Source organism: Pinus tabuliformis, chromosome 6 (genome assembly GCF_031772625.1).
Source record: "Pinus tabuliformis cultivar Carrire ecotype Pingquan chromosome 6, CPIR1, whole genome shotgun sequence".
Taxonomy (NCBI): Eukaryota; Viridiplantae; Streptophyta; class Pinopsida; order Pinales; family Pinaceae; genus Pinus; species Pinus tabuliformis.
Window position 1 is genome coordinate 1335932819 of NC_142292.1, and position 9054 is coordinate 1335941872.

The window sequence follows — 9054 nt, forward strand, 5'->3', positions numbered from 1 at the left end:
CAAATCACTCAACTTTATAGCCTTCACCTCGGGCCCCAAGCTGAAATGACTGTGTACCTTTGAAATCTTGCAATGAAAAGGAAAATGGTATATACAATGATCACATCATGATTTCAAAAATCACCTTAGAAGAAGTAGCGCTTCAGGAGCCTACCATTGACTGGCCCTCCTGAACAATCCTGTCCATCCATTTCCTTTAGCAGAAATGCATTTTGTCCTTTGTATGCAGCAATCTTATAGGGTCCTTTCCATAAGTTTTCAAACTTACCATGCTTGCCTTTATCTTCATTCCTAGCATCCCACCGCAACACTACATCCTCAAGCTGGAATTTATCTACTTTTGTTTTCCGGTCATATATCTTTTTGATCTTTTCTTGCAATTTGAAAGTGTTTTGGAAAACTTCCTCGAATGTTTGTTGTAAATGAATCATCTGATTTATTCTTCTCTGAAAGTCATCCTCCTCACTGCCAGCCTCCTGTAAAAGTTTCACAACCGGAACTGCAAGAGATGTTGGAAAAATTGTGTCAATGCCATAAACTAATTCAAATGGAGACATACCTATGGACTTCTTCTGGCTCACTCTGTCAGCCCACAAGGCATTAACTAACTTTCTGTGCCAACCTTTCTTATTTGTTTCCAGCATCTTCTTGATGATGTTCACCAATGACTTATTGGATGATTCAACCAGACCATTTCCTTGCAGGTAATATGTTGTAGAATGACCCAAAGTAATCTTATACTTGCTACAAAAGTTGATCATCTTCTTTGATTTGAATGCAGCTGCATTATCTGTGATGATTTTACTAGGACAACCGAAACGAGATAAAATATTTGATTCTAAAACTTGGATGATTATCGTATCTGTGGCTTATCTAATAGGAATTGCTTCAATCCACTTGGTAAAGTAGTCAGTTGCTGTTAGGATCCATTTGTGTTGTGCCAACGATGTTGGATGGATTTCCCCAATAAAATTGAGTCCCCACTGCTAAAATGGTGCATTGAATTCAACTGGTTTCAGAGGAAGAGGCAGCAATTTTCTTTTCCCTTGAAAGACCTGACATTCATGACAACTCATGACTGTTTTGTACACATCTGAAAATAGAGTCGGCCAGTAATAGCCTGCTCTCAATACTTTGTTTGTTGTTGTCTTCCAGAACAAGTGACCACCACAATCACCCTTGTGAAAGTCACTCATCACCTGCTGGGCTTCATCTTCAATTAAACAATTCAGCAAAACACCTCCTGGATCCTTCCAATATAGGGCATTATTCAAAATGCAGAATTTGGCAGCTTTAAGTTTGAGAGATCTACCTTTGTTCTTTGTCATCCCCAAAGGTGGTGAGAGGTGCTGAAGTACATACACTATGTCTGAATACCATGGTGACTGAAGGAACATTTCAGACACTTGAATCAGAGAGCCTTCTTCTTCATCTTCTGACATGGCTGCAATAAGATTTATATCTAAAGCATGCATATTTGATTCCGCCATTAACCTTGTCAGGCCTTGTCCTTTGATCAGCTTTGTAGGCTTGATTTCCAGATCATATTCCAACATTGCTGCAATCCATTTTCCCCGCCTTCCTTCTGGATCAGTTTGTATCAGCACATCTTTGACTGCTGCATTAGGAACATATGTTATGATGTGTGAGTGCAGAATATACACTCTGAAATCCTTCAAAGCTTTGACTAGATCAAGAGCCTGTTTTTCAATTATGTTGTACCGCAAAGCCACATCGCTAATGGTCTTGCTGAAAAATTCAATGGGCTTTTCCAGCTGATCTCTCTTTTGCATTAAAACTGTTGCCATGGTATGCTCAGATGCAAATGAGAATAAAATGAAATCGTGCGTCTAATCGAGACTAATCAAAACCGGAGTTGTAGATAAAGCATACTTTACCAGATTAAATGACTTCATAGCATCCTCCATCCATTTTACCACGTTGTCCTTCTTTAACATATTAGTAATTTCTCTTAAATGCTCAGCTAGATTGGGTACAAATCTATGTAAGAAATTCATCTTACCATTAAAAGCTTGTATTTCTTTTTTGTTCCTAGGAAAATCTATCTGCTGAATTGCTTCTACCCTTGAAGGATCAATGTGAATTCCTTCCTTTGAGATAATATGACCAAGCAGCTTCCCTTCATCCATGGCAAAGAGACTTTTCTTCGGATTGAGTGATATCCCAAATTTCCTACATCGCTGAAACACAATCCTTAAATGGTGAAGATGCTCATCATCGGAACCTGAAAAGTCAAATCATCTAAATATACAACCAGAAATATGTCCTTTTCATTAGAAAAAGCAATTTCCATTACATGCTGAAATGTGGCTCCAGCATTCTTCAAACCAAATGGCATTTTAGCATAATGAAAAGTTCCCCAAGGGGTGGTAAATGCAGTCTTATCTCGGTCATCTTCATGCACTAGGATCTGATTATACCCTGAATATCCATCGAGTAGTGACATACGCGATGCTCCAACCACTCTTTGGAGGATATGATCCATCTTTGGCAGTGGGTAGTTGTCCTTCAATGATACCTTATTAAGGTTCCGGAAATCGATACACAATCTGATCTCCCCGGTCTTCTTGCGTACAGGAACAAGATTCAAAATCCAATCAGAAAATTTGATTGGGACAGTTATACCAACTTTGTATAACCTGTTTACCTCTTTTTCAACAAAAGGCAACAACTTGGGATTGATTCTTCTCAGCTTCTGTCTGAACGGCTTCTGATTTGGCTTGATGGGAATAGTGTGTTGATATGGAATATTAGTTATGAGAAAGAGATCCTACCACACTTGAGGATATGCAGAAGAACGTTGTGAGTATATAGGCAAGTAGTTTGACTATCTATATTCCTGGTCCATGTTTGGAAATGGTTGTGACAACCCCTCTTCTCATGGATTTGACCCCTGATGGTCAGGACGAGTGGTTTGGTTGTCTATATTATGTATCTTCTTCCTCATTTTCAAGGGTTGGATACACTTGGATGCTCTGAACAATATTGTACATCATTTGTAAGCAGTTGGCAAGGAAATTAACAGGAGTTGCAGCGATTTTTATGGGATACTTGTGGTATGGTGCTTTTGCATAGTTTCTTCTTCTGTTATCAGTTTTTCACATGTTTTATGTATGCCACAATCTAATTCATTTCTTCTAGCTGAATGATATCAAGATAGATAGGTAGAATTCATTGTTTACAGTGCTCTGCCTTAGGAAGCCATTCAGTATTCTATGTTTTCTACTGTTTGAGAAGGATACATGATCTTTACATGCCCTCCTCAGCTCCTCACCAGTCTTAGACCTCTCACCTCACTTAATTTCAAGTGTAAAAGCCTATACCTACCCTACCCCATAGAACACCCTGTACTCTGACCTAATTTCCCAAACCCAAATTGCCTAGCTCCATCTGATCCAGCATAAAAACCAACAAATTCAATCAAAACCCCCTGAGCTACTATACCTAGCATAAAATCTTAATTCATGATCCAGTCATCTTGACTGAGATTCATAAGGAGAGAGCCCTCTCCCGACCTGGTAGGGCTAGCTACCAAGTTAAGCTTGGTTTGTGGTTATCCTAGGATTGCCTTCCTTCAACCTGAAGTCAATCTAGGCTCTAACAAGAGCTGCAAGGGGAGGTACACCAAGCTTTACATTAGTTATCACAAAGAGGGTAGAGAACTGAAGAATATGGCAGACTGCAGGACAAAATTCTAAAAAAATGGCAGAAGGGAGTTACAATGGCAAACTGCGATGCCAAAAATGGAGTTGGCTCTGATACCATGTCAGGCTAGGAGGAAACTCCTCAAATGAGATTTTATATATTCATTTAGGTTGTTCATAGTTATATACATGAGGGAGTGACTATTGAGTTTCACCTCCCGATGACTCTTCATTTTCTCTTATTATTTATTTACACTATTTACAATCGCTCACCCAATCCCTATGATTAGGTGTCAACAAAGTTTATAAAAAATATTCTTGTATATTCAATCCCTTAGTATCCTTTCCATATTAGATATCATTTTTTGGGATTCAACTGCGTTAAGAAAGTCATTCATCTATGACCGTTTCCATGAGAGGTAGTTGTAACTGACTAATTTCTCATGATTTTTGAATAGTCCACTTAGCACTCATTGCATCAGGTGATGCTCACAGGGGTGAAGAAGTGGGATTGAAGCTAGTGAAATGAATCACATAGCGTCAATCAACACTTCTGGGGCTTGCACCCGGTAACGAGGACTTCCCAAGTCACCCATCCCAGATCGCCTCTAGCCCAAGCGCGCTTAACTGTGGAGTTTTCCCTACAATCAAGCCCTCTTAGCTTGCTACTCCATTTGCAAAACCTTAGCAAGTATTGTGCCTCATGAACCATTCAAGTAGAGCTCCCTTCACTCTTATGTATTTAAGTATTGAGGGTCTTTCGCAATGCATTATATTAGATATCATTTTTTGGGATTCAACTGCGTTAAGAAAGTCATTCATCTATGACCATTTCCATGACAGGTAGTCGTAACTCACTAACTTCTCATGATTTTTGAATAGTCCACTTAGCACTCATTGCATCGGGTGATGCACACAAGGGTGAAGAAGTGAGATTAAAGTTAGTGAAATGAATCACATAGCGTCAATCATCACTTCCTTTCCATAGTTTACCATGAAAGATTTTGTAGGATAAAAAACAACACTAATATGAAAAGCTATAGCATTGAAAACTTTTTTATTAATATATGATTCAAATATAAAATTATATTTAAGTTTATATATTTTCATGTAAATTTAATTGTTTTATTGGCATATGAAAGGAATGGGAATATTTTTTACAGGAAAATAAAATTTTATTAAATTTTATATTCCTAATTAAAAATACAATAAAATTAAATATATTTTTTATACTCGATCAAAAAATTAATTTCAAAAAATTAAATTTACAATAATAAATATTCGGTAGATAAAAGAAAAGATAATTAATAATTACAACTTTACAAAAGTCTGAGATTGGGAAGAGATTATTTTAAAGAGAGTTTTGGCGGAAAACTACGACACAGCCAATACAATACAACTATTTTGTGAGAGTGGTTTTGAGGTTATTGAGGTTCGCGTGTAAAAAAAAAAATGTAATAAAATTTTATTAATTTTAATTATATGTTACATTAATTTAATTTAATATATATTTTTTATTATTTTATTTTTACTTATTATTTATTAATTTATTATTTATTTAAATTATAATTTATTTTTCTAAAATAATAATTTAAGTATAATTTAAATATTAATTAAATCAATTTTAAATATCGATTAATTTATATTTTAAATGATTAATTACGATTATTAATATTTATTATAAATTATAATTAATTTAATATTAATTAATTATATAATAATAAAATAATTATTAATTACAAGTTAATTATTTATTTAAAGTTAATTTCAATGATAAATATATATATATATATATATATATATAATTAAATATGTATTCTAAATTATATTACAAATTAACTTTAAAGAATTTAAATCTACAATAATACATATGTTAGCAAATACTAAATATTTGGTAGATAAAAGAAAATATACTTATTAATATTTTATTATTATTAGTAACACAACTTTACAAAAATCTACAAAACTCTAAGTTTTAGAAGAGATTATTTTAAAGAGAACTTTGAAAAGAAACCTCAGCCAATACAATGGTTGTGTGAGAGTGGTTTTTAGGTTTGTGAGGTTGAGATTCATGGTGATGATGATGATGGTTAACGTCCACTGAGACCAAACATTGGTCTATTGGACCTAAAGAAACAAATTATTTATTTTGATTTAAGATTTTATTCTTATGTTCAAAAAGCTTGGAGAGAAGCCTCCCGAGCTCACTATAATTTTGACATTGTAAAAGGCTAGGAAGGTCAGTATTGTAACAAAGATTGTGAAACTGAGATCTAATGTGGTTGTAGGCGGGGCACTCTAAGAGGAAGTGGTTTTCATCCTCGATGTTCCTATTCTCACATATATGGCAGATCCTTTCCATCCATGGCATTTTAGGAACTACCCAACGACCTGTTTCACTATGGAGCTCATGAGAATTCGTTCTAATCTTTGCTATATTAATTTTCTTCTTTGAGCTAGTTAAAATAGAGAGATACTTTTGATTTTCTAAGGTGGGGTTGATGACCTTCTTATAATAACTTAATTTTCTTTTAGCCACTAAATCTTTCTCACACCACATTTTTCCTTTGAACTTAGAAGTAACAATATCTTTAATGTTATTTATGTTTTGCAATGCATCATTCTTGTTGATCTGCCAATAGTTTAACCAGGTCCTTGTGTCTTTATGCCACCCCGATTGAGCCTTAGGTGGTTTTGGCTGGAATTTAAAGCTAGCTTAGGAAGTCTATGATCGTCTATGTGTAAATAAAACTTTATGTAATTAAATTTTGTTAATATTAGGTAATTTTAATTCTATGTTATATTAATTTAATTTAATATATAGTTTTTATTATTTATTGTTTATTAATTAATTATTGAATTAAATTATAGTTTTTTTTTTAAATAAGTCAAAAAATAATGATTTAAATATAATTTTAAATTTTAATTATTGATTAATTTGTATATTAATTATTTTAAATGATTAATTATGATTATTAATACTTTTGATAAATCATAATTAATTAAATGTTAATTAATTACATAATGACATAATTGTTATTAATTACACGTTAATCATTTATTTATTTATTTATATATATAAGGTTAATGCTAGTGATGTTGTTGGCAATTCGGAAGTTGTCTAAATTTAACTTTCTTTGTTGGAAATGCTACCATCTCAAAAGACTATGTATTCGCCAGTGCAATGTGATACTATAGTTGTTAGGTGTGGAATATCCAATGCTTTTGGACTAGCTAGATGCGTCTAGCTATCCCAAAATCAAGTGGGAAACGAGAGTAGTGGAGCATAATACATCCATGATTAAGTCGATCCACTTTTAAAGATACACCATCTAAAAAAAATCCTTGGCATGTGTGGAAAAGAATGTCATCATCCTTACTAAATTTGTTGTCTCTACACATCTATAACGCTTGGTTGATTCTTTAGTTTCCACTTTGCAATCAGGCCAGCATTATCTATTGGAGATATATGTCATTCATTGAATCCATTTTATCTTAACGCAATACATGCCACACCAAGTTGCGTCATCAAATGTAGGTGCAATCATAAATTTTATATATCTCATTTTTTTTCAAATAATTTTTATATAATGTTTATTCTATTAGAAATAAAAGATTTTATATTTAGTGGTTTAGGTTTTCTACAAATCTTCTATTCATTGCGGATAACTACCACTTTTACTCACACGGTCACTTTGTCAAAGGACTTGAGTTGTGGAGGAAAACGAAGCAAAAATAGAGGCATGGCAGGTGCCTCTTATCCGACCATATTTCACAATATCATTCCCCACCCAACACCTTTGAGCACCCACATGCAATGTTTCCATGTAACATTTTGTAGCCTCAAGGAGGAGAAGGATGGACAAGGGGAACCAAATGAGCAGAGGACGACTAAAACAATATTCATTGCAGGTGCCACAGGAAACACTAGCAAATGGATTGTAACCCAACTCTTATCCAAAGGATTCAATGTCAAGACTAGTGTCCGCGATGTGGACAGTGCCAAGAACAATTTCCCCACTAATGACGTCAAAATTCAAATTTTCAAGGCAAATGTGACAGAGGGTGTTGCTAAACTGAGTGAAGCAATAGGCAATGTTGAAGTTGTCATTTGCGCAACAAGGTTCCACCCTTCTTTGGATTTTCTAGCTCCATGGAAGGTCGATAACTTTGGTATGATGAATCTAGTTGATGCATGTTGGAGTATTAGTGTGAACAAATTCATTCTTATTAGTTCCATCCTAGTCAATGGTGCAACAATTGGACAATTACTTAATTTTGCTTATATTGTGCTCAATGTGTTTGGCTTGACACGTGACGATCTTTTCAATATCAATGTTGCCATTGTCAAATCCCTATGTATAGCCATTGTAAAATATTACCCTAAAGCATTAGTAAACATGATCAACAATCATGTTAATTCAAATGTACCCATTGTTGCTGAGGCTTTCAAGAAGGCTGGAACCTATAATGAAAAAAACTCTTTGGTGTCACCATGCTTGATGTTGTTGGAGCAAAGACTTTCTATGCTGCCAAAGCAGGTGTCCTTGTGGAAGAAGTGAATGTCCCTATTGTAGGAGGACATGTCAGTGTCACTATCCTTCCTCTCTTTTCACAGGCTACTCCAAAACCAAATACTAATCTTTCGGATGAGGATATCAAAGCTTTGACTAAGCGTACTCAAGATGGAGGAACTAAAGTTGTCAAAGTGAAAGCTAGAAAAGGTTTTGCAACATTGTCTATGGTGTATGTTGGAGCAATATTTGTTGACGCATGTTTAAAGGGTTTGAATGGAGTGCCAAATATTGTGGAATGTACATATGTTCAGTCAAACATTATTGAATTGCCTTTCTTTGCCTCAAAGGTGAGACTGGTAAAAGTGGCATTGAGGAGGTTTTGGGGTTGGGCCCCATCTCTGCTTTTGAACAACAGGGTTTGGAAGCAATGAAATGAAAACTCAAGTCTTCTATTGAGAAAGGAGTGAAGTTTGCCATGGAAAACTGAGTCAGGACTCTCCTTATGGTACTTCAGTGTTTGATATTTACATTGAAGGAAGCTAAGATACTACCATTTTTTCATATTTGTTTAGTAGGCACCCTATTAGGGTAGTTAGAGTTTAAATATGCTAGAGCCAGTTTGTTACAGTTTTTATTGAACATTTAGTATTCCATCCAAAGTCTGCTTCTAAGAAATGGAAATTTTTGTGGTCTTACTAAAGTTGGGAGGAAACCCATCGAATTCAAACTTTGAGCTTTTTGAAACGAAAAATAAGAGTCATTTTTTATGTTAAACTAGGTGAGGTAAAATGACAATTCAGTGGAGTCGAAAAGTATTCAATTTTCCATAGATTTAAAAAATTCAAAGGGATTGTATCAAATTGGGATCATGG

The 9054-nt window shown here is 34.5% G+C and overlaps 1 pseudogene; it reads left to right on the top strand.

The window, feature by feature from the left end:
• Window positions 1-7408: 7408 nt before the first annotated feature.
• Window positions 7409-8669, top strand: LOC149263526 (malate dehydrogenase 2, mitochondrial pseudogene; annotated as a pseudogene).
• Window positions 8670-9054: the final 385 nt, after the last annotated feature.